The sequence below is a fragment of the Chelonia mydas genome, chromosome 1, assembly GCF_015237465.2.
Source record: "Chelonia mydas isolate rCheMyd1 chromosome 1, rCheMyd1.pri.v2, whole genome shotgun sequence".
NCBI lineage: Eukaryota > Metazoa > Chordata > Testudines > Cheloniidae > Chelonia > Chelonia mydas.
The window spans coordinates 139,970,287-139,997,266 of record NC_057849.1 but is presented as its reverse complement, the minus strand read 5'-3'; the positions used below and the strand labels follow the sequence as shown (position 1 = coordinate 139,997,266).

At 41.8% G+C, this 26,980-nt stretch overlaps 1 long non-coding RNA gene across 1 annotated transcript; it reads left to right on the top strand.

Annotated features, from left to right (window-relative positions):
- The first annotated feature begins 16,915 nt into the window (after positions 1–16,915).
- Positions 16,916–25,964, top strand: LOC122464038. Its single transcript, XR_006287879.1, has 3 exons — positions 16,916–16,925; positions 20,159–20,163; positions 25,818–25,964. It is a non-coding gene; the product is annotated as an uncharacterized LOC122464038 (long non-coding RNA).
- Positions 25,965–26,980: the final 1,016 nt, after the last annotated feature.

Sequence of the window (26,980 nt, the reverse complement as noted above, 5' to 3'; positions counted from 1 at the left end):
TGAGGGGCTTTACCCACAGAAATTTGGTACATTAATTCTGAAAACTGTGGTGACAAAGGACATGTAATTTGGGCCTAGCATAATGGTACCCTGCCTTCTATTCCCAGCAAAAAGCCAAAAAAGCCACATGCCCAATTTATAAAAACAAACCTTTAATGGGAGCTGAAGGCAGCAGCCAGCACCTCACAGAGGAGGTTTGGTATCTTGGAGGATTTGGCCCCTTGCCAAATCACCTTCCCTTCTTCATTCAACCCCCCTTTTAGGACACACTTCTTCTGCAAAGCCTATCCCATTAATTCACCAAAGACAGTCAAGTAAAACAGCAGAAAAAAATCCTATATCCCTTTAAGAATGGCTCTTCAATTTATGACTCACAGGTACCTGATTTGTATAGATACAAATGGATCATTGGTATTGGTACCTATGTACATACCTACCTAGGTATGATGGGGATATCACCCAAGATTTTCAGAAGTGCCTAGTGATTTTAGGTGCCTCATTTTTTGCAGCTTGAACATTCACCCTATGAAAATCCATCATGCATATGAAATAGGGCCTGATCCCCCCCACCCTTCAGATTTTTGCTTTTAATTTCAATGGGAGCAGGTCTAGTCCTTAGACTGCCGTCTCCTTGCAGAAGGGACCATGTGTACAGAGGGCTGAATACACTGATAACCCTCGGTGAATAAGTCACTCAAGAGCTATATAACTAACCCAGAAAAATATATACAGACATCAGCAACAACATCTTGAATAAGTGATGCAAATACAGTAGCAATCTATGGTAAATCCAGCTTTAAGACCATGCAAAATTAGAGCAGAGTAAAAAACTTCTTTTTCAATTTTCAAATTTTTAATTTTACCGAAATGTCATTCAATTTTGGAAATTCTCCCACTTTGTTTGTTCTGGGCTGCCTTTCCTTAATATTTGCATCTTAATTTTATAGCCGTTAATAAAATAAGAGACTTATTTTCCCTCCAATCTTTTGTAGGATAGCTTTAGATACAGAGCACGGGCCACAAGGTCTCCCTGACATCAAGAGTGGAATCTTGAAGTCCGTGGCAAAACTCCCATTGATGTATTTAATGGAGCCAGGATTTCACCTCAGGATTTGGCAAACTCCTCCAGAAGCAGACTCCCTGGAATACCTGCAATGAGAAAATCTGACTCCTCTTGTACTTTACCCTCCTCTCCTTCCATTCCACTCCCAGCCCAGAACTCATATTGAGGAGAATGGGAGATAGTAGTAGCTGTTGCAGCTGAGTGAAAGCAAAATGCAGCTTTTCTTCATTGATAAATAAAGGAAAAAACATTCACTCCATTACCATCAAATACCAGACCATTTATCATTTCAAGTGGCATTCTCCCATCAGATCACTTAAATAGATGTAATGAGGAGTGACCAGTATTTTTTACCAAGCAGATTGGTAATTGTCAGCTGAGTGTGACAAGTCTGTTAATGGACTAATAAAATTAATTGTACTACAGAGAAGGCCCTCAGTGGAGAAAAAACAACTTCCATTTATATTCTACCTGTTCAGATCATGTAAAGCATTATTTCTATATAGACTATCATTTAAAGTCAAGAGGAGGGCAAATAGAAATTATTTAAAACACAGTTCAAACTCTCTTGTAAGTCCTTGAATTTTATTTCACATCTCCAACCAAAAACTAGTGCTTTATATTACTCTGTGACTAAATCCACACTGTGGGCCACATTCATCCCTTGGATTTACATTGAAGTTGAATTTGGCTTATTTTTGTATTAGAAAAATTGTTAAACTCTTGGGAGCTAATGTTAGACTTTGGCATGAAGAAACACATTTTAAAAACTCCCCTCGACAGGCAAACCCTTGAGCACCACATTAACATCAGACTTCTTGTCCTCACCTTCAAGACCCTGCACAGTATCATTCTGGTCTACACCTTGTCACTTATATTTCCCCTATAGAACACTTCTCTGCTCACACTGCCACTCTTGATGCCTCATTAGTTTCCTGTCCATTAAAAACCCTATACTGTAGAGAAACTTCTTTACTAGGTTATTCATCAGGGGTTAGATTATTAAACTCAGAGTTCTGTTACTGTTAACAGTGGCCAAAAAAGCAATTTTGATGTGAGGGATGTATCCAGTAGGAACGAAAAGGACCGTACGGGTTAGCTTGATTGGAGTAAACCTTATTACGGAACAAGTCTCATCAAGGGCAACACAGAATTTGAACCAGTTTGAAAGGAAATGGGGAAACAAATTCCCAAAATAATTAAGGTAGATTTTTATGTCTTATGTATCTTGTGACTAACATAGTTGTAATGGAGTCATTCCATGACATGTCAATGGTGGTGCTTTTATCCCCGCAGTGCCCCTCTCTTCTTGGGGATCCCTGTGAGGCAGGGGAGCAGTATTACCCCCTTTGTACACATGGGGGAACGGAGGCACAGAGAGGCTAAATGGCTTGCCCAAGGTCACTCAGGCCATACATGGCAGAGCAGGAAATTGAACCTGGGTCACCTGCGTCAGTGCCCCAACCACTGGGCCACCCTCCCCAGCTTAGACTTACCCTGTGATATGGTTTGATATCTATTTGGTATAATATACATATAGAAGTGCCCTTTGCTTAGATCCACGTGCTATTGAAAACAAAGTTAACGCATTATGCACATGTACATTCTTGCTGATTTTACAATAAAAAGGGCAAACAAAATCCAGTTTTCAACATGATCTACTTTTGCCTTATTTTCAGCTTGGATGATGAAAACTAATGAAGTTTGACGTTTATGTAGTTATTTTTTACATGCAAGTTTTCTTTGCTGCTATGTTTGGAGAACAGTATATTGTTTGTGGTATTTTGTTTAAAAATAACTTTCTATAAAATAGAAACAGAGAAATTTACGTTAGTCTTGTAAAAGTTTGGTTCCATGATGTTTACATTTGGGGCCAAATTTGACTTGCCCATGACCCTTTAAGGATCATAAGTTGTTCTGTTTGTATTTTTCCAGGCTATTTTTGTAGTGGTACCTACATAGCATATTTACTATACGGATAGACCGTTATCTGACATTCTATAAAACAAGAGAAAGTGATACCATGAGCTTTCATTATAGAGATGGGTCAGAGTGGGAAATATTTCTTGTTTGTGACTGTCTCCTTCACCCTAAATATTTGTAAGTCAGACAGTTACTTTACCCACTTGGTATCTGAATGAGTGTGAATCAGGTATTCAGGATCCTAATTAACTACGCAAAACTACTCTTTGTCATGGCACCTTTCCTGCTAGTACTGGGCACAGCCTAGAGGGCTGCTGTCATAAAATTCAAAGGGCTTGACTATATGAACACTTAGTTCATGGTATGGTGGGGTGTAAATCTACCCTGCTGTACCTGCTGCACACTAAATATCCATGTGGACCTTGCTGCCGCTCACTGAAAGTTTGTGTCACACTTTGATCTAGAGCACTTTGAAATGGGAGTAGATTAAAGTGCACTAGGGAAGTTTTGGTGTGTGGCAGCAGAGTTCCCAGGCACAGTTATTTAACAGCAGGCTAGTGTGGGGTAGATTTATACCCCAGCTTGCTGCAAACTAGGTGCTAATATAGACAAGCCCAAAATTCCAGTCTTCCTGTTAATATTAATAGGATTTAATCCAATGAGAATCTTTCCACTGACTTCACTGGGTGCCGCATCTGGTCCATAGGATATGATCGAAGAGAGAAATATATTTGTTTTATTTTTTAAGAAGAACATTTTCTTCAGGCTCAAGTCCGAGCAGGCTGATTCTCTTAAGTAGAGGAGTAACTATTCTGAAAAGAGCCTCCATAAATATTGTCAGTAAGGAAGATTGACTCCGTCCATTTATTCATAGGTGCACACATACAGCGATGATAGAAGTTATATGTAGAGGGATCTTTCCACCATTCTTGTTTGTGAAGAGTGCTCTGAAACATGAGCACAACTAAGCTATGAAATAGCTCTGAGCTAGAATTTTTTCTTGTGAATTGGTGTATAAATGAGCAAGAAGTAATCCCATTTTCCTTCCTGAATTCTTTTATTCAATACTGTTTTTTTTTTTTTTAAAGTATCTCTACCACCAAAAAATCAAAATAATAGGGATCATTCCAACCCATGTTTTAGGCACTGGTGAAACTTTATTACAGTGCTTCTCCCTATCTCCTGCAAAACACAAATCTGATTTTTCAGATGAGCGTACGTTAGATGGCTGAAATGCGAAGGCACCTTTCTACCCGTAATACAATACAATTAGGCCCCAGTTCAGCCAACCACTTAAGCAGGTGCTTAAAGTTGTTCACATACGTATGTGTTTTGCTGGATGGGGTCTTAATGCATATAGACAAAAGGTAGCTTTGCATCATACTTTTGTTAGATCAGCATAATATTTTCTCCCAAGGGAATATCCCCAGGTCCCAAGAGAATGTGCCCACATCATTCAAGCATATGCTCTAATTCAAATGTGGCTAGATGAGCAATCTAAATAATGCTGTATATGTTGCCTGTCCTGAAGGAATTTTCTTCTCTGCGACAGTTTTCCACAGTGACATGGTGAATTATTTAGCTCAAAGGAGCACAGCCTGACAATATTTTAGAGATGATCAGAATTTGTAACAAAGAACATAGAAATAAGACACCCATTTTTAACAGTGGCGGTGATTAATCATTGGCAAAAACTACCAAAGCAAGTGATGGATCCTTAATCTCCTGAGGTCTTCAGATCAAGACTGTGGATGCCCTTCTGGAAGATACACTGTAGTTAAACACAAGTTATTGGAGTCAAGGTAGGGGTAACTGGGTGAAACATAGTGACCTGTGATATTCAGGAGGCCAGGCTGAATGATGTAATGCCCCACGTTGTAAAGGCTCTGGCTTTAAAATCTGTGAGCTACTTGTGAACTCTGAAGCGCTAAAATAGAGACTGAGGGTCTGGTGCGCCATGGAGTACTTGCAGTTTTATGCTGCCACAACACCGTAAAGACTTTTTTTTTAAAGGGCAGAGAGGAAAGGTAAAATTGAAGTAACATAGTGGTTACGTAGGTCATAGGACTGAAAGTTAGGGTGAGACTAATGCTGTGGTGATCAGTTTTTTTAATGTCAAATTGATTTGCTGTTGCTTTTGGATAAAGGCGTTGGTTTTTATATTTATTTAACTTTTGAGGGCCTACACTCTGCTACATGGTTTACCTTGGAAGCCACCTGTTAGGTTACGCCACTAATGGTCGACTGTGCATGTATGAATGGGTTGGTATATTCATCTAGAAGTGTAGAGGTGCATAACTTTGTACCCCACTAAGGGACTTTCTCACTAGAGCAGAAGGGGAAGAAAAAATACTGCACAGCCACAAAATGGGACCCATTGCCCCTTTTCTCTAAAGTACTCTCCCAATGGACAGTGAATTGTCGAAGAGGAAAGAGAAGCTGTCTCCAGGAGCTCAATGATAAAGTGTAATTTCTGCCATTTGTGGGATCAAGGGATCCTTATGAACATTAGCATTCCCTGCAGCCATTGCTGTAAGAGAAGGGATGGTCACTATAGGGTAAAAATTTGACCTATGCCCAAGGGGGAAAAAATCAGGGTTAAGTCGGTATCCACGCCTGCAACTACAGGGATTTTGCTACAAAGGTCTCTGAATAAGCACAGTGTTTGAATGGCCATTCTTACAGGGTGACTTTTTTTCTTCTTTGCTGTCTGAATGTTCGAGCTGAGGATGAGCGCCCTGAGGTTCCTTAGTTTCAGAGCTGTGCCTCTGTAAACAAAAGTTATAGATGACATTCCTATGCTGGAAGATTACATCACCTGCCTTTTTATTTTTCATCTGCCTCTTCCCTGTGCTTGTGGTAGAACTGCATTTGTTATGACTCACCGCCAGGGACTGAGGGGCCGACTGTAGTGGGTTTGTGAAAATTCTGCTTTACTTACACAGACAGTAACACCTTGAACGTGGCTGCAGAGCCGGCGCTAGGCAGAAGCAGACTAGGCAATTGCCTAGGACCCCGAACAGCTCAAGGGGGCCCCCTATTTGCTTTGTGTGTGTGTGGCCCAAATATATTCCTGTTTAGGGCCCCAAGGGGCTAGCACCACCTCTGGGTGGCTGTTCCTGGTCAGAACCTTGGCTTTTGTTGGTGTGAAGCTAGAACTTTAAAAACTATTTGAAGGTGAGTTTTAAGTGATTAAGATAAACTGCGTGCAACAAGGCATATGTACCAACAGACCTGGGCAGGGGGGGAAGAAAAGTAAAAGCATCTGAAAATATCCCTTTTGGCACAATGAAAGACAACTAGTGGAAAACAAAAATCAGTTTGACCCTGTGCTGTTTGCAATATCATTTTGAAAGCTTGGAGCCTAAACTTGTTTTTCTGCTGCTGTTTGCCAAAAGAAAAAGGATAAAAATTGAGCTTGCTCTTTTCTCCTCTGGTGTTTTCATTGTAGCAGAAGCCAACATAGCCTAGCTTTCTTTGTTTTCTCCTGCTGCGCCAGCATCACTGATCACCTCAGCAGCAACGTGCACTGCTCTGGGAATGATATGTAATAGAGGCAGCCAGAGGAGCACATGCATTGTTTTGGGAGAACTCCGCCTCTCTTTTGTTCTCGTTTCTTTTGAAATATTGTATCTCAGTGCAGTGGATGCATGTACTTTTAAAACAAATAGTTGCAGTTCTCTACCAGCTCTGTCCCTGATCCTGTAACCACTTGTAACTTCATGTGCGTGAGCAGTCTCACTGAAGCCAATATAAATTCTGGTACTCTCACAATTTTATACTAGGTTATATCTGAGGCATAAGTGGAAGTAGGTGCTTAAAGCACGCACAGGACTGGGCATCAGAAGATTTAGGTTCATCTTGTTTTGATAATAATAAGCTCTTCAGGACAGGGACTTTTTCTTCATTCCTGATTGTAAAATCCCTAGAAAATGGTTATTGCTATAACAGTAATAACAACATTGTGTCTCTGCCAAAGACTTCCTGTGCAACCAGGGGCAAGCCAATTAACCTCTCTGAGCCTGTGTTTCCTCATCTTGTAAAATGGACACAATAATAAATACCCTGTTTTGCAGGACTCGTGGGAGGCCACACTCACTAATATTTGTAGAGTACTTTCAGACCCTTGGAGGGAAGCTGCAATAGAAGTGTGAAGTTTTTTTTTTAATATTATTGAATTACTTGAATTTTTTCCTTCATTTAGGGCTATAATGTACCTAATTAATAAACCTCAGGAAGATCGACAGTGCTTGAGATTAGAGCTCAGCTGTGGTAGCTGCCTTGCACTGGGGGAGTGCCGAGAGACCTGCTCCCTCCTGGAGCTCCCAGGTATGTCAAGGGGATGTGCAGGGTGCACCATCCCGCAGGAGGAGTGCAGTAAGGGTGGCCAGATAGCAAGTGTAAAAAATCGGGACGGGGATGGGGAGTAATAGGTGCCTGTATAAGACAAAGCCCCCCAAATCGGGACTGTCCCTATAAAATCGGGACATCTGATCACCCTAAGTGCAGTGTGCGGCTGGCTGCTGCAGAGGTGGGGCAGACCCATCACTTTGACCCTGGGGCTGCTTGAGCCAGTGGAGACGCTAGGAAGGTGTGAGCTCTGAGTTCAAACGGGTGACTCGGTGACTGCAGTTGTACCAAGCCTCGGCCGAGGGGCAGGAATGAAAAGAAACTTTTTGTGCCTTCCGCCCCATCTCGAGTACCTGCGCAGCAGCTAGCAAAATCTGGCCATAAATGCCTAACTTTTCATCACTAGAGAGCGGGAGTGAAACGTGGGTCAGGCCCAAAGTGAGATGATTATTTGTATCTTTCACCAGAGTGCTCTAGCTCAAGTGTGCCACACTACAGAGGAAAATCTTGCCCGCAGGGCTGCAGCAGTCCAAGTACAGTGTAGATGAGTTTGATTGCTTCTCTATAGTCTTCAGTATGAATTTTTCCATATCCAAGAATCAGTGTGGCAAGAACAACGGTCTCCACTAGAATAGCAGGGCCCAGGGCTAGATTAACCCACCACTGGGACCCTAGGCAAACATATGCTTCTGGGCCTAACCACTGATAAAATGGCCACTAGCCATGCCCCTCTTCTCTTCTCAGACACCTCCCTGCACCCCCTCCCAGGAGCCCCTGTCTTCCCCACCCTGGTCTCCGCTCCTTACCTCTCCCTGCTGGTGAGCCTCTGGTCCGTCTGTCCCAATTCTTTGCCATGGCGCTGAGAGGAGCAGGACCCTCAGCTGCTGTTGGCATGTTGAGGGCTCCGCATGCCAGGGCAGGACTCAAGTACCATGCCAACATTGCTCCCAGCAGCCATGTGACCTGAGCGCCAGTTGCTGTGCGGTGGCTTACAGTTGGCAGTTGAAAAACTGTCCAGGTGACAATCCTAGTGGCTGGGCCAAACCTGAGAAGTGCTGCCACCTTGCGCGCCAGCTTGCAGTGCCACTCAGGCAGGTTTGGCCCAGCTGCCCCTCCAGCATGAGTGAGTGGCATTGCAACATGGTGCAGGGGGTTGCAGTGTGACGCAGGCTTTTCCCCCAAAGATTGGATGCCCCACTCCCGGCAACTCTGTAGCCTGTGATTTTTGGGATTCCCCCATGAATTTGGGCTCTAGGCATGTGATAGATTGCCTGTGACTTAATCTGGCCCTGGCAAGAATGTTGGTGATGAGGACTGAAATACTCTGGCAGACTTGCACAAAGAAGCTCAACCCACCAGTGCCAGAGCCACAAATGATGCCTATTTCTTTCAAGCTTCCCCAATGCAGTACAACCACTCTGTGCAGGTAGAAATATTAGTTATCACACAGCACAAGACAGGATTTTAAAAAAAATTTCAGCCTCCTCATCTTTCATTTCCATCTGACAGATACAAAAGGTATTTGTGCTCCCTGCAGCAGCACGGGTGAATTTGCTCTGAAAGACTTTGCTCTCTCTTGGAAGGATGAGCAATAGGACTGGCACAGAGCATGGCTTGATTAGTATTGAGCACAAGTTTTTCCTTTTTCCTTTTCTTTTCTTTTCTTTTCTTTTCGCTGACGAGTCTTTGGCATGTCTTTGATTACTCACCTCTTCCCTCTGCCAAGTCCTTGCAAGACAGGTACTGAATGTCCAGTGCCAAACTATCTCTTTAAATATCCATCAGCAAGCGAGCGCATAATTCTGCAGTTGGAAAATTGTGCATGTGAACTAGTTGGTCTAAAATAAAAGGACTTCCTGTCACAGTTGATTTTGGCACATTGGTTTCTTCCCATTAACCGGTGCCGCCTGCAGGGCCAGATAGTGGCTTGACCTGGTCTGTGGGTAGAAGTAGGGAAGCGGGTACAAGAGGTCTCTCTCACTTCTCCCATGACCCCCACCTCATACAGGGGTCATCTTCATTTTTAGGCTCTGTGCTTGCTTGAATGCCAGGACCATGCAGAGTGAGCATCGCAATCCCAAAGGGGATGGGGAAGAAACAGATTGTTGGCCCCTCCTTCCCTCTGACTGACCAATAGTGCTGACTTGCTAGGGCTGGGAGCGCACATTGAATACTGAAGGGGTGTAGCAACAGATGACCTCTCGGAACAGCCTCCACCCCACCCTCAGCCTCAGAACAGGTCTGTGTCTATTAAGCACAATAGAGTCCTTAAGGACTTGTTTACATTTTGCAAGGGAAAACAACATGCATTGCAAGGGATGCTGTGTGTGTGTGGCTGTGTGTATTTTACTATTTAATAAAAATTAAGGATCGGATCCTGCAGGGTTCTGGGTGCTCCCCACCCCCAGCGAGTTCAGTGGGAGCACAGCTTGATGTCTCATAGGATTGGCTCCAAAGGGAATTAAAACGTATGGTAGTTTAAAAAATAAACAATCTCCCAAACCTTTGTTTTTTGCCCGCAAAGTAAGGAAATACGATTCTTTACGTGCAAGGTAAGAAGGTCCAGTTTCACACAGTCCCATCTCAGAGCAGAATCACATGCCTGAAATATACATCCATCAAAGATGTATGGAGCTTGTTTTTAAATAAAGCAGCCTTGTTGTATATTTCCCCAATATTGTTGTGGTTGTGCCCAGTTCTATAGGGTACACATTAAGTTACCGTGGTCCTTTCACAACATGGCTGGCCCTTTAAGGAGCTGCAAGGCTGGGCCCAGCCTGAGCTGTGAACTGATCACCCACCTCCCAGCTGAGACTGATGGAGTGATTATAAAAGCCAGGAAGTGGCTTATTTGGAAAGATGAGCTGTGGGATGGAGGTGGGCTCCTGTGGCAGGCCCTTGTAGAAGACCCTGGGTCAGGGGAAGAGACTGGGTTTATATGTAGAACTTATGTTGACTTTTTTATTGTGTTAATGAATTGGGCCCTGTGAGAAGGGCCTGAACACTGTGTGTGTGTGTGTGTGTGTGTGTGTGTGTGTGTGGCGGGGGTGGGGGAGAGGTTGGGGTTGGGCTTAGTCCTTCCTGGCTGGAGACGCTGGCCAGCAGTCCTACCCATCCCCAACGTGTTTCTGTTACACAGACTGTTTGGTATTCACTCTGGGCCAGGGTCAGCCAGAACCTTACATGAGGCACAAGGAAGGAGGAACACAACCTTTCCCATGTGCAGCCCCAGGAAAAAATGCAGCCCCTGTAACCCCTCTCCCTACTCACCTGGGGTCACTGAAGGGCCACGGTCCCATCTCCCTTTCACGTCAGGATGGGGCCTGTGCACAGAGCGGGGACAATGTTGTACCCTATAAAGGAGAGGGGGAATGATCACACTCCTATAGGTACAAAGGGATTTAGGCAGCTAAAGATGCTGATAGATGCCTAGTAGCATTTGCAAAATCATTGACTTCAATGGGAGTTAAGGGCTAGATCCACAAAGAGACATAGGTGACTAACTGCTACTTAGGGGCCACAGTCCAACATTTATGCACTAGTAAGATTTTGAAACCCCTACTCAACTGCTGCCTAACCCTAGAGGTGCCTAAATTCCCCATATTTCCACCAAATTTCCACCAGTGGGTATCTGCCAAACCGCCCATGCTCTAGCTCATGCCTTTGCCCACAGAGCAGGCGTTCCCCCATCTATCCTACTTGCAGGGTCCAACCCAGTAGGCATTCTTCTTTCACACTGACTGGACTGGGCCTCACCAAAGGACATCCCTGGCCATTTTTCAGTGAGGGTTTCCTGGAATAGTCAACAGCCCAGTGGTTAACTCCCACTGAAGTCTCCTTGAATCACCATTGCTTAGGGTTTGTCTATGCATGCATAGCGCTGTTCCTGATCACCTCCATGAGTAGACACTCTAATTCCAGAAGAAGGGTGACTTGTTGCTGATTAATTCAACCCACTTTGAAAGGTAAATAGGAACAAGACACTTATCTCTGTTCAGGATTCACATCCATGAATCCTCTCTCCTGGAAATAAACACCTAAAATGAGTCAGCACTCTTCTTCTGGAATAAGAGTGTCCAAACATGGAGTTGGTCAGGAAAATCTACTGTGCTTTAAATTCACATCTTTAATGCACCTTAGTCCATATTGACTTTCAAGTGTAAACAAGCCCCTACTTTGGGCTCTGCCTAGCATGGTCTAGGCCTGTGTTTGGAAATCTGAAGTTCTCCTAGATGTGGCAGGAATCTCTGATACTCCTTAGATCCTCCTTTCAATCCTGATTCCTTTTTTTAGTTTAAATAGACCACCTTTAGTATTAGTGAGTTTCACCTATGCCATACAGAAAGTGTAATGTGCATACCAATGAAGCTGATTTTGCCACTGGGAAATAGAAGGCAAGGCTTCTTATTTATGAAGGCAATTCATATCTTCATAAATAGTTTAGTTGGAGTCATGGGGTAGAACACCATGCAACATCTTGAAAATTTAGAGCCTAATCTCAGCACAAAAAATATCCTGACCAAGTATTATTTGGATAAACATATCTGGCAGATCTGAGTTTGTGACTGATCCCAGCAATTCTAGTTCTCCAGGTTGTAAAAAATCAATTCAAATTCAAGATCCCACCCCACCCTCCCTTGGGCGTCACTGTAATGCATATGCACAAGGGGAAAAAATAAAGCTTCTTGTGGGAATCTGAGCTCTACATTTCCTGTCCTTTGTGTGTAACTATAATCTCCTCCTTACTGATGCCTGAATATAGCTTTTGGAAACAACTTCCATTCAAAAATAAAAACAAAAGAAAAGGAAAAAAAAATGCAATGAAATAAAAGCACTGCATAACCTAAAATGGACCAAGCAGACTGTGTAGAGCACAAAGGACTTGATTGTAGGATCAGTACTCCAAAGATTTTACTCCTCATAGTGTTCATTTCACATCATCTTTTTCCATCAGCTCTCTAGCTCTTCATCTTGTTGCGTACATAACCTGGAATTTTACTAATGCATAAATGTTAAATTGCAAATAAACAGCTAATACGAAGTACTGTAAAGTCAGCCAAGAAGAAACAGAAACAGCAAAGCCTGCCATGCATAGAGCAGAAGATAGAAATAGAACTACTGGAGTCAGAGAATTTGGCCTGAGTAGAGTTTGCAGGACTGGACCTCAATAGTCTGATTCGGACTTTACACCAGTTTTAGATGGTGTAAATCCACCGATTTTCATGTAGTCTTGATTTACATTGGTGTAAATGAGAACAGGACGAGGATCCAAATGAGCAAACCTCAAAGGTTTGGTTGTGGAACCATTACTCATGTGAGCAATCCCATTGATGTCAGTAGGACTCGATGCATTTAAGGATTACACAGTTAGGCCATCTTTCTGCCAAGGGTCAGAAAGAGGACAGAATGCCAGGCTCCATTTACAGTATAACTATAAACAAAGATGAAACTGATTTCCTTTGACTTTCAGTTCCCAAGCTGAAAGACATGAAAAATTGGTAAGTATTAAAACTAAATTGGATTTTTAACACTCTTTTTTTTTTTAAATTGTAAATATGACAGGAAATACATGTTCATAATGTTTTCCTTTTGCTTTCTATAGCATCTAAATCCAAACGAGGAGGCACTATAAGATCAACTCAATACAAAACCATATGTTAGGGGTAATTCTATGTTATTATTTTGGAACTAATTGATTGCTGTTTTCCATTTCCTTTCAAGCGTGACTGTGTTCTGTGTTGCTCTTGCTGAACTTTTCTCCATAAGAAGGTTTAGTCTGATCAAGTTGAGCCATATATTCCATAACTGTGAAAGAATGATTCAGAGAGAACTCTACTTGTTTAAGTTTAATAAGAAATTTGCTATGCCTCAGGTAGCTTCTTCCCCGCTCCCTCCTCCCGCTTCCCCCTCCGATGAAAGGAAACTTGTTACCCAAGAGGAGTTTGAATTGGGAGGGATCATTCTTCCTTTCATTACAGCACCCAGCAAATTGCTAGCAAATACCGATAATTAACCCCCTCTGTTTTTAAGCTGTGAAAACTTTGATTTTTGTTCTTTCACAGAGGTTGTGATAAAACCCAATAGCACCGTGAGAGCTCAGGAGAAAATATCAATATGTGAGTGCCTGACGTGAGGTAATTAAATCCATTTTTAGGGACATAATGTAAATAATTGGTCTCATCTCCAACGTCACTGAACCACAACTCCCACTACAGTGCTTAACGTCTGTGAAAATGGGGCAAATTATTCAGGTGCCTGTATGGATTCACGTGCCACACATCCAGTACTATAGTTTGAACGTTTGGGGCTAAAGGTACAATGCTACCCAATATCTCAGGAGCACTTCTCATAATCAGTGAGAAGAGCAATGCATAATAGTATTCCTTATATCAGCCTGAAGATCTTCCTGCTCCTCTTCTCTTGTTGCAAAGACAATTTCAAGTCAATTTCAGAAAGTTCTGCTTGTTCTGCTCTTGGATTTATCTTGGCGCACAATAGTGACTTCCACCCTGTCCTCTTCGGCACTATCAGGGTGCTCTTTCCCCCCTGGATTATACATTTTTGGCTTCTGAGTGTGGGGAATGACCAATCTAGCATCTGGAGCCATTTCAGTCCAAATGCTAATTGTGCGGCTGGGTAGGGAATAAGGAATCTCATGCCTTTGTCTTTTGATAGTGTCTGAATACTACCAAAATGTCTGGGAGCTTGCTGCACATCTGGATGAAATGTACTTTGTCGGTGTGCCCTAGCTGGCCTTTTCCTCATGCTCCTGCCATCAAATTGCAGTTTATATTTGTGACTCGGAACAAAATGAGGAACATTTTGATTGTAGGCACACGGCCTTGTTTGTCTGCTTTGACAAATTTGCAATTGTTCCTTTATTTCCAATTTTTCCTCAAAGTAATAGGAGGAATTTTAGTATCCTACTTTGCTTCCATCTTCTGGCACCCACCAGTTTTTTAGGTTGTTCCATTGGAACGTGGGTATTAGAAGCAGCAGTGAAAAGGCCTGTGCACCTGTCCACCGTATTAGTTTACCTGGCTGGCCCTGCTTCTCTGCAGTGGGGGTGGGATGGTGGATTCACAAAACTAACAAAGATCTTCTTGCAAGCAGCTGTATTCCACAAGAAGCTCAAAATATCATTCTGATTATGGCTCAGTAAAGTCCTGCTCAAACAATACAATCCAAACCACTGACAATTGGCATGCATGATGTTTGTTCTGATACAAGCAAAGCATCCTTTCTCAAGTGCTGTAGTGAACTGCACATTCAGATCCCCAGTGGAAGGCATATGACTATGCACATACTGCATTGTATTAAAGGCTTTAGTAGCCCCCACTGTTATGTGCATGTCTCAGTCACAACGCTTCTGAGCTCCTCCTCAGCCTCCCGCTCTCTCTGTGGCTGAAAAGCCACAACATAACCCTGTTGTCCCAAGCAACCGTTTGAGAGCTCTGCTGTATTTTAGCGTTTGACAGCTTTTTTGATTCCCATTCCTTTATAGTCATTAGGAAAGGAATAGATAATATGACAGAAAATAGCATGATGTCTCTATATAAATCCATGGTACGCCCACATCTTGAATACTGTGTGCAGATCTGGTTGCCCCATCTCAAAAAAGATATATTGGAACTGGAAAAGTTTCAGAAAAGGGCAACACAAATTATTAGGGATATGGAATGGCTTCCCTACGAGGAGAGATTAATAAGACTGGAACTTTTCAGCTTGTAAAAGAGACGAATAAAGGGGGATATGATAGAGGTCTATAAAATCATGACTTGTTTGGAGAAAGTAAATAAGGAAGTGCTATTTACTCCTTCTCATAACACAAGAACTTGAGGTCACCAAATGAAATTAATAGGCAGGAGATTTAAAATAAACAAATGGAAGTATTTCTTCACACAATGGACAGTCAACCTGTGGAATTTTTTGCCAAAGGATGTTGTGAAGGCCAGGACTATAATAGAGTTCAAAAAAGAACTAGGTAAGTTCATGGTGGATAGGTCTATCAGTGGCTATTAGCCAGGATGGGCAGGGATGGTGTCCTTAGCCTCTGTTTGCCAGAAGCTGGGAATGGGCGATAGAGGATGGATCACTTGGTGATTACCTGTTCCGTTTATTCCCTTCGAAGCTCATGGTATTGGTCACTGTCAGGAAACAGGATACTGGGCTAGAAGGACCTTTGGTCTGACTCAGTATGGCTGTTCTTATATTCTTATGCTCTTGTGTTTAAAACCCCTCCCAAAACAGACAAATATTTCTTTTAAGAGGTGCTGGTTTCTGTGATGGGATGAAACTTGTAAAAGCACCAAATACAGAAATCTCATCCTATTTGTTGCCAAGCCTAAGAAATCTATCCTGTCTTTTGTGTTTAGTACTTGTGAGCTGAACATACTTTTGGACTTTTAAAGCAAACTTCAGAATATCTAGGGTGATGTTGCTAACTAAAATTATGATTCAGCTGCAGGGTGCAGATGCTCTCTTTAAATGCAGCCCCAAGAGTATATTGTATCTAGGTCTGCAGATCTCTCTGCTTCATGGTTACCTATTGTGCAGTAAAGAAACAGGGTGATTATTTAAAAAACTTCAGAAAGACTTGCTACTAATAAGGAACATGTATTTCTTGCAAAGGTTGTCCTTGTTTTACAAAGTGTTAACCCATTTGTAGTATGCAGAGGGGACAAAATTAGTCATTTTCAGTTGTAGTTAGGATGGGTGAAGAAAAATACTTGGCATTTATATTGTGCTTTGTATTTTCAAACAGCTAAACATCACTGTATTGCATAAACTAAGAACTGTTCCAAACCCTTTGACAGCTCTTGAACCAAATATGAATAGTTTTCCTGACTGAGAGGTGTTCAGATGATCCACTGTCCAGTCATCTTTACAGCTCAGTTGAAGGTATTTCCTCCCCACCCCCTGGACCTCTCAAGCAAAGGTGAGTTACAAAAATAGTCCCATTGATAGGAGGGTGTAGTTCCAGCACTTCTCCAAGGAGGGTGGAGAGGACTGAGAAGGGGGAGCACTGCTTTATGGCTCCATTTCCCCACTTCACACAGTTTTGTGGTGCTGGCTGGGCATTCAGAGGGGGATAAATAGGTTGTACCTTTAAAAACATGGTGCATGTGTGTCCTCCCCCTACATGAAGAGCTGGGTGAGTACGGCGCCTCCTAGAGCTTCCTGAGGTGGTGCAGCTCCAAACTACTCCAAAATAAGGCAGAGTGAAAAACACAGTCTGGTTCTTTAAACTTGGGGACTAAGGTATTCTTCAATAAAATTCTGTTTATTCCCCTTTAAAATGAAATCAGGGGCTGTAAAGCTAAGTTTTATGCATTAAAATATTAATTGATGTTCCCTACAAATAGGCCCAATTCCTGGTTCCATTCCCACTCGTATGTCCTCTGACAACAATATGCTTGTATCTAGAGCAGGTTGGAACATTTCAGTGAAAATACTTTCTGATGGAAAAACAGGAAACTTTTTGGTCAGAAATGTCTATAATCCTCCCTCTTTTCATGACATTTTTTAAAATCAATTTCAAGGTATAACACATGGATCAAACCTGGAAGGAACCAGGTCAGGAATGGAAGTCCTGCAAAAGGAAGATCCCTTGATATTAGATCTTTCCCTTGAAGTGTGTCATTGAGGACGAATTATATGTTTACTTGCAACCACTAGATATCTTTGTGTTGCATAGAGTTCTAAACAGAGTGTAGTGACGGTCCTTGGTTCACAAATTTATCTAATTCTTTTTCTAACTCAGTTATAGTTTTGGCCTTCACAACATCCCCTGGCAATGATTTCCACAGATTGTGAACACAAAATACTTCCTTTTGTTTGTTTTTAAACATACTGCCCCATTAATTTCATCAGGTGACTTCTAGTTCTTGTATTATGTAAAGGGGTAAATAACACTTCCTTATTTTTTTTCCACAACATTCATGATTTATAGAGTTTATCATATCTCTCCTTTGCTATCTCTTTTGTAAAATGAACAATCCCAATCTTTTTAATCTCTCCTCATATGGAAACTGCAACCCCTCATCATTTTTGTTGCCCTTCTCTGTACCTTTTCCAACTCTTTTATATCTTTTTTGAGATGAGGTAACCAGAACTGCATGCAGTGTTCAAGGTGTAGGCATATTCTGGATTTGTATCTTGGCATTATAATATTTTCTGTTTTATTATCTATCCCTCTCCTAATGATTCCTAACATTGTTTGCTTTTTTCTTCTGCCACTACACACTGAGCAGAAGTTTTCAAAGAACTATCCACAATGACCCCAAGATCTTTCTTGAGTGAAAAATGACCATTTATTCCTACCCTTTGTCTCCTATCTTTTAACCAGTTACTAATCCGTGAGAGGACCTTCCCTCTTATTCCATGACAGCTTCGCTTGCTTAAAAGCTTTTGGCGAGGGACCTTGTCAAAGGCTTTCTGAAAGTCCAAGTATACTATATTGACTGGATCACCCTTGTTGACGTGCTTGTTGATACTCTCAAATAATTCTAGTGGATTGGTGAGGCATGATTTCCCTTTACAAAAGCCATGGTGACTCTTCACCAACATACCGTGTTTATCGGTGTGTCTGAGAATTCTGTTCTTTACTAGTTTCAACCAATTTGCCTGTTATTGAAGTTAGGCTTATCGGCCTGTAATTGCCAGGATTGCCTCCGGAGCCTTTAAAAAAAATTGACATTACGTTAGCTCTCCTCTAGTCATCTAGTACAGAGGCTGATTTAAGTCACATTCCACAGTTAGTAGTTCTGAAATTTCATATTTGAGTTCCTTCAGTTGAGTTCCTGTTCTTGAGTGAATACCATCTGGTCTTGGCGACTTATTACTGTTTAATTTATCAATTTATTCCAAAGCCTCCTCTATTGACAAGTCAATCTGGGACAGTTCCTCAGATTTGTCACCTTAAAAGGATGGCTTTGGTATGGGGATCTACCCCCTATACTCTGCAGTAAAGACTGAGCAAATAATTCATTTAGCTTCTCTGCGAAGGCCTTGTCTTCCATGACAGATGTGGTCACTGCAGCTGGATCTGTTTGCCAGCTGTAACAAATACAAAATTCCAAGTTATTTCTCCACATTTCCAGATGTGAAAGCAGAGTGGACAAATGCATTCTTGGGGATCTTGGGGATTCCTTGGAGATCTTCTTAGTTTCTGTACCTGTTTTTACCTTTCCTAGTACTTTAGATTAGAAGCTACTATCAATGGTAAGAAATGAGAAACTAAGTAGCTGCCTGTTAATATTACCTTCCTGGTCATCCAGACCATAGGTCCAATTTGTGCTCCACTTTTTGATAAACTTCCCATTAGCTTTGGTGAACCTGGGCAATGTAGCAAACTTGGTGAGGTGAGCAGAAGGACAGCTCTGTAGTGAAAGATTCTCCAATGACTGTATGGTAACTGTCACGGAATCCTTCTGAAACGCTGGCTTTTAGAAACAGACAACTGAGGTATTGCTTTCAGAGCTGTCAGTCAGGGACCTAACTATTACGGTAGAGAGATATTGCATCTGCTTATTATGGCAGTTGGGCTGGCCAGAATCAGGCACTCCACCTCTGAGGAGGAGTGGTTGAACAGTTGGACAAGCATTACCTGGCTGCCTTAGAGGTGTCTTCCAGAGTCTAACCCAGGCAGGCCAGAGAGCCCTTTAAGGTTGAAGCATGAAGCAGAAGTTGCTGCCTTTAGGATTTGACACCTTTGTTGCAAACCTGGTGGAAAATTAGAAAGGTATTGGGGCATGGATCACTTAAAAAAAAGTGGCACCAATGATTTGCTCCCCGCCCTCTGCGGTGTTGTCTTTAGATTAGTAAATAATTATTTACTAGATTTGTACATATATTTCAAAGGAATTTCAAAAACAGTTTCAGAAATACCTGTCACTGTTTCAATTATCTCCATTCAGCATGTAATGCTGTGCCTCTCAGTGGGTCTGAAATATTAATGATTTTTCCCAGCTGGGGCCCAGGTGGATGATGCAAAGTAGAAAGAATTGGTTTTGCCATGAAAAAACATTAAAATAAGAAATCTGAAAAGCTATTCTAAATTCTATAATTTTATTAGTTAATGGCTCATTTACTGACTGACTGTTAACCAGTTTTTAAAATTAATTCTTCTCTCTAGTTAGATGCAGTTGCTATTATATGGGAGTTTTTATTTAATCCTAGAGGTTATCTTTAACTTGTGACATCTGTAAATTTAACCCCCTAGACAGTGAAATAAGATCCTCACAAACGAAGTTTATAATGAATTAATATAGCTATTAGATCTGGTATGTACTTAATGGTTTTGAATTCACATGATCTTAGATTTTTTTTACAAATCTGAAGAGAAAAAGAAAGTCCATGTTTTATAAAGATAACAATTTTTCCAAAGACTTTTCAGTCTTCCCCAGCAGCGAATGCCTGTTCTATTCTATAAAGGTTCTTATACCATCCTTCCAGTAGTGCATTAAACAATATGACCAACATATGTCATTGGAGGTTTCTTCTTTCTCATCTTCTCTCCCCAGGGGACACTTGTGTGTGTTGTGCAGTGTTTTGTTTTGGTAGGGTTTTGTTTTTGTTTCAAATGTATGTGCTGCTATGTGTTTATGTTAGAGAAGGCCAACTCAAAAAGGTGGGCTTTGCATTCAGTGCAGAAGGTGGTGAGGTTTGTGATGGTCCTCAGTTCTTGTGGGAGTTCGTATCACAGTTTCAGGCAGGCCCTGGAGGAAGCTCTATCTCCTGCACAGATGAGTTTTACCTTTCTGATAGAAAGTTCCATTGTCAATCTCAGTATTTAAATATGTGAATGGCCAAATCTTTAAGAACCTGTTCCTGCAAGGTGCTGAGCACCCTAAACTTCCACCATCTTCAGTGGGACGGGAACAGTAGGTGATGAACATTTTGCAGGATTGGGCCCTGCTTTCTTTTTTGCACGTGAGCTCTTTCTATTCGAATTTGAGAGTACATATTGTGACAGGGTCGGGCCAGATGGCTACAGGAGAGTGATAGAAGGCAGATATATTAGCCCCAGGTTAAGTAGGTCCCTTTTCCCTGTGTAAGGTAACAGGGAAGGTTCCAGAACAATCAGGAACTTTCTGGAAACAATTAAGGCAGACAGGCTGATTAGAACACCTACAGCCAATCAAGAAGCTGCTAGAATCAGTTAAGGCAGGCTAATCAGGGCACCTGGGTTTAAAAAGGAGCTCACTTCAGTTTGTGGTGTGTGCGAGAAGCTGGGAGCAAAAGGCGCAAGAAGCTGAGAGTGAGAAGGCGTACTACTGGAAGACTGAGAAGTACAAGCATTATCAGACATCAGGAGGAAGGTCCTGTGGTGAGAATAAAGAAGGTGTTGGGAGGAGGCCATGGGGACGTAGCCCAGGGAGTTGTAGCTGTCACGCAGCTGTTACAGGAGCCACTGTAGACAGCTGCAATCCACAGGGCCCTGGGCTGGAACCCAGAGTAGAGGCCGGTCCCCGGTTCCCCCCATCCCTCCATTCCCCCAACTCCCTACTTGATACTGGAGGAGTTGAACTGGACTGTGGGTCCCACCAGAGGGGAAGATCTCTGGCCTGTTCCCCGATCTACAAGGTGGATCGGCAGAGACTGCGGGGAATGTTCTTCTTCATTTCCCCATGCTGGCCAGTGATGAGGCTAACTGAGTGAACAGCAGATTTGAGCCACGAAAGTGGCCAAACTGAGGGCTGCCGTGAGCCACTGAGGTGAGAAAATCTGCCAATAAGCGCAGGACCCACCAAGGCAGAGGAAGAACTTTGTCCCAATATCTAAGTATTTTCTCAATAACAGAAATTGTTAACAGTCAGGTAATGCCAAGTAAATACTGCAGGGATCATCACTGAACTGTCCTGCAGTTATATAAAATCTGCATTATAGCTGCAGTGAAATAGGAGAACAAAGAATATTATGAACAGTGTTTCTTTCTGGGTCTCACCAACCATCGAATCAACAAGAGTGTTTTGAAAAGACTGCATATGAAACAGTATATGTGTTGGGGCAACCAGAATAGCATCCTGGTTGCCCCTAACACATAACCATCCCAGGAAACAATTGTAACAAGCAATGACATATCATATAAATATTTAGGAACCAGTTAGGAACACAGACTGGCCCAAACTACAATGAACTTGAGCATCTCCCCTGGTGTTTGCATCCAGATGTGGTTCTGAAACTTGCAGCTCAGGCCTATCACTTCATAATGGGCCCAAAGTAAAATATGAACCTCTGAAATTTTGGAATGAAATTCTTGCCCTATTGAAGTCAATGGAAAAACTCTCAGTGGGGCCAAGTTTAATTCCTGAACTATTAGGAAATGACGCTGTGGCTACGAATTCAGTTCTGCCCTCCATAGCTTGGGCCCATATCTAATTAGAGCTGTTATTTGGTCTGTTCCTTTGCCTATCTCTGTTTGCCTTTCTGCATTGAGTAATAGGGCAAAATCTTTACCCTAGGGACCCGAATTCTTTAAAGATGAAGAGAAATTTACCAGTGGTGATATCATAACTTTGCTAAATAACATATGCGGTCTTGTAGCTTTAAAAACTGTTTGTAAATTTTAACTTTTCCAACATATAAAACTGCCATAAACAATACAGTTATTCTACAAAATGAGGGAAATGAGATGCATATAACTAATCTGAATTTACATGTCCAAGCTACTAAATATGAAGACGTTTTAAGATCATAAATCATCATGGTATTTATTAGAGCTCTGAGGTTAGGCTTTCAGACTCATCCTTGGTCCTGTCTGTCTCGTCTCTTAGCATTTCCAGTCAATGCTGAGCTGAAATCTGGTTTCAAACAGTAAAAAGAAAAGGAGTACTAGTGGCACCTTAGAGACTAACCAATTTATTTGAGCGTAAGCTTTCATGAGCTACAGCTTGCTTCATCGGATGCATCAACAGTATAAACAACAGTATATACATTTTGCCTCCACTATAATAAGACTTAGCAAGACCTGTGTAGCAGCAGTACCATTTGCCTTAATAAATATTTATCAGCAATCTTCTTATACTTTAGGTGATGAGAGCCATATCCGGACAAAGGGTGGCTGGAGTGGAAGTTTGCTTATGCATGTACCTATGTGCCCCCCCGCCCCATCACAGTAGTATCTGAACAGCTCTCATACATGCTCTCACAATGCCCTGTGAGGCAGGGGTATGCATATGGTATAGTCACTGCTCTGGTTTAATTGGTCAGTGTTCACCTCTTGGTGAAGGACAAAGGTTAAATTACCAGGCTGATTCTTTTAGATCAGTGAGCAGCCTTTGATACCATTGACCAAAAGGTTCTGCTGGCTTGCCTTTGGCTCTGTTGAGGTAGATACAGGTGTACTCCAGTGGCTCTATGACTTCCTTCTGGAAAATTCTTGGGGGGGGGAAAAGAGGGGTAGAGGGGATTGAGCAAAAGTGCTTTTGCCCTGGAAGCTTTCATTGTCACCCCCTTGTGTGCAAGGTACCTGTATATCAGAGGCTATTAAAAAATGAAGATGGTTTAGGCCACGGGTAGGCAACCTATGGCACACGTGCCAAAGGCGGCATGTGAGCTGATTTTCAGTGGCACTCGCACTGCCTGGGTCCTGGCCACCGGTCCGGGGGGCTCTGCATTTTAACTTAATTTTAAATTAATCTTCTTAAACATTTTAAAAACCTTATTTACTTTACATACAACAATAGTTTAGTTATATATTATAGACTTATAGAGAGAGGCCTTCTAAAAACATTAAAATGTATTACTGGCACACGAAACCGTAAATTAGAGTCAATAAATGAAGACTCGGCACACCACTTCTGAAAGGTTGCCGACCCCTGGTTTAGGCTCCTACTGACTTTTCTATTTCTCTTTTTCACTGTATTTGGGATGGATTCTGCCCAAGACAGAGGTGTGGATGAAGCTCACTTTAGACCAGACAGAAACTATGCTGGTACATAGAGGAAAGAATATGACAGAGATAGTTACTGACCTCTCTGAGATGGTGAGGGCCTGCCCTTTCTCAGTGATGATCACATTGGAGGGCTCTCCCCAGGTTCCAGTCATGACTACAAGTGCCTTTTTCTATTCCCATTTAGCTATGGGGTTGCAACTGTTTTTCTCTCAGGCAGACTTTGCTCCAGTTAACTGAGCCTTAGTAAACCTCAGATTGGATACCACAGTGTGTTCTATATGTACTGAAGACCACTTTGAAGTTTAGACTAGTTTGGGTCTTACAGCTATTTGAGTATTGTTTGTCTGAATCAAACTTTCAACAGATTTTGTTTTTGTTTGTAGGTTTATGTATCATTTGTGAACCAGTCTTATCGGCTCAGAACATATTTGGCATCTGTATTGGCTTATGGAGTAGTTCGGAGGAATGATTTTCAGTGTATGGGTTGTTTATGAATTGTTCACTTTGACCATCGGCACGGGTTACTTAAGTCACATGGCATTGTTTCTAGGGGAGGGATAGCTCAGTGGTTTGAGCATTGGCCTGCTAAACCCAGGGTTGTGAGCTCAATCCCTGAGGGGGCCATTTAGGGATCTGGGGCAAAAATTGGGGATTGGTCCTGCTTTGAGCAGGGGGTTGGACTAGATGATCTCCTGAGGTCCCTTTCAACCCTGATATTCCATGATTCTATTCCCTGATTGGATAACTGAAGTCTTCTGACCTTAAAATCTATGAAGCAGGAAAAAATAATGAGTAGCAAACTAGATAATCCTCTTCTTGGGGATGAATTTCAGCACAAGGCCTGTGCACCATCAGTCCCAGTTAAAATCTCTAGCAGATCCTCACCTGGTACCAGATATTGTCATAGCTCCATTAAAATCAATAGAACTATGATATTCTACAAGAGATTATGATCTACCCCTCAAAGGAGGACTTAAGTGGTATATAGGCTTTGTGCTGGTCCTCTGCATGGAGCTGAATTTCACCTATTGTGAATACTGAATTACCAGTAGGACTTTTCAAATACCAGCCAATTTCAAAGTATTGAAAGAATAATGAGACCCCATGAATAGTAGCTAGTTTAACTCAAGCCTCAAATTTGCAAATAAATTTGTGAATCAAGTTTCTCAGTATTCAGCCAGCTCTACTTAGTGATAATAGTCATGTGAAGTATCTTGTATGTATTCTGCATAGACTATCTCCCAGTTTGCTTCCAGGTACAATTCAAGGTCTGTGTTTGATCCTCACATGATTTTGAATTCTGGTTGCTAGAGATAGAATGGAGTGAAGGGAGAGTAGCAAACAACAGAGAAAAAGGATACTTCTGCTAACAGTCCCTAGATTTGAAGTCTAGAGGACAGGTTGTGTGAATGGCTCTATACTCTGGAATTCATTTCTTCCTGTGCTGTGACAGAGCTTAAATCTGACTTTCAAGGCATAATGCAAGGTTTATCTGTTCACTCAAGGTTTCACATGAATGGTAAATGTAGGCTGATTGGAATGTATTTAAGGGAAGTTCATTTTTTGGCATGTGTCAACAGTTTGATATTGTTCTAGCTATATCCACCCAGTGTCTTTACAATGAGTGCACATTTATAGTCAAAATCAAATACGAATTTGTAAAATAAAAGACTGAAATACACTTCATCAGAAGGCATTCAACATCAGGTAGATATCGCTTGGTTTTATAACAAAACACTTAATCTGATACTCTACTCATAAGTCCACTATCAAAACAGAAATTCAGATATTTCACCTTCCATAGTGTAGTTGAAGGTAGGCTGAAATTATATTTGAGGCTTAATATTTTCATATGGAAACTCTTATTTAAAAAAGTTCTGGGGCCTCAGGAAATGAAATAACAAGCTTAGTGATGGTGGGAGCTCAGGGGAAAAATAGTTTTAATCAAGGAACAAGTTCAACTTGAGATTCTCCCACTGAGAAAGCACTTTCCATGAATGAACTTTGCTGCCCCAGCTTCTTGATTTTCATGCAAAATGAACTAAATCTCATCAAAATTTCATGGCCTATAAACTAAGCTACTTCAGCATTGTGTCACCCAGATGAAATATTGAAGTGTGACCTTAGCAATATACTGTAGTATATTAAAACAACAACAACAAAACCCGAGAACAAATGAGTGGGTGAACATGCAGTGATGAAGAAATAAAAAGCAATTAACAATCTGTCAGGAACTTGCTAAGTGGAATTAAGGTTTCAAGGAACTAGCAGGAGAGAACTCTGGGAAGTAACTCAAGGAAGAACAGTCATTCTAAGTTTTTAATACTTCTTAGAAAGCTAATCTAACTGAAATATCATCTAAAGCCCTTATCTGGATATTAACCTGACCTCAAGGGAGCTCACCTTGATAATGCAATCCTAGGATGCATCGGGGAGGTATTTCCAGTAGAAGCATTATTACCATTATACAAGACAATGGTGAGACATCATCAGGAATACTGTGTACAATTCTGGTCTCCCATGTTAAAGAAATATAAATTCAAACTGGAATAAGTGCAGAGAAGGGCTGATAATTAGAGAAAGACTTACAAGAGGAGACTGAAGGAGCTTGGCTTTTTTAGCCTAACAAATCAAAGGCTCAGGGGCGATACGATTGCTTTCTATAAATACATCAGAGGAATAAACACCAGGGAGAGAGAGGAGTTAGTTAAGGGACAATGTTGGCACAAGAACAAATGAATATAAACTGGCCATCAACAAGTTTAGGCTTGAAATTAGATGGTTTCTAATCATCAGAGGAGTGAAGTTCTGGAACAGCCTCCCAAGAGGAGCAGTGGGGGCAAAAATCCTAACTTGTTTTAGGACGCAGCTTGAAAAGTTTATGGAGGAGATGGTATAAGATTGCCTACAATGGCATGTGGCCCATCTGTGACTGCTATTAGCGAATACACTGGACCCTCGCTAGAACGCACATCTATCTAACGCGAATTCGGATATAATGTGGTTGCAGCCATGGATCCCAAATTTAAGTACTGTACAGTACAATTTTTTTGAGTATAGACGCGATAAATCGACCGCTGAGCACTCTCCTGTTGACTCTAGTACTCCATCAGAATGAGGAGCGCAAGCGCAGTCGACGGGAGAGCGTCAGCTATTCACATAGCTGAAGTTGTGTATCTTAGATCGACCCCGCGCGGTAGTGTAGACAAGCCCAAGACGATTGCTTTAGGCCTAGAATGCCATACAAATATAATGTAACAAAAATTTACAGGTACAGTATTCATCTTTAGAAAGATGTCAGAAATGTCGAGCAAAAGGAAGGCTTACTCAGTGCAGGAGAAATTGGATGCTATCGAATGACTTAGAAATGGCAAAACCCAGGCAAAGATTAGCCGTGATATTAGCATTAACGAGTCCACCTTTTGTGGATTGTTAAAAAATGCTGACAAGGACTTACATTCATAACCTGGATGAAAAGCATGGCCTTCAGAGAAAACAAGCCCATTTAGTGAATGATGCTGGTCTTGATTCTGTGGTGTACATGTGGTTTGTGCAAGAACAGCAGAAAGGCATTCCAATCTCTGGTCCGCTTATAGCCATGCAAGTGGAAAAATTTGACCGGGAACTTAATGGGTATTCAGCAATTTTAAGGCAAGTTCAGGTTGGCTATGGTGATTTCAGAAAAGACACGGAATCTTTCAGATTGCAGTTTTGGGAGAAAAACGCTCTGCTGACGCAGACGCCGC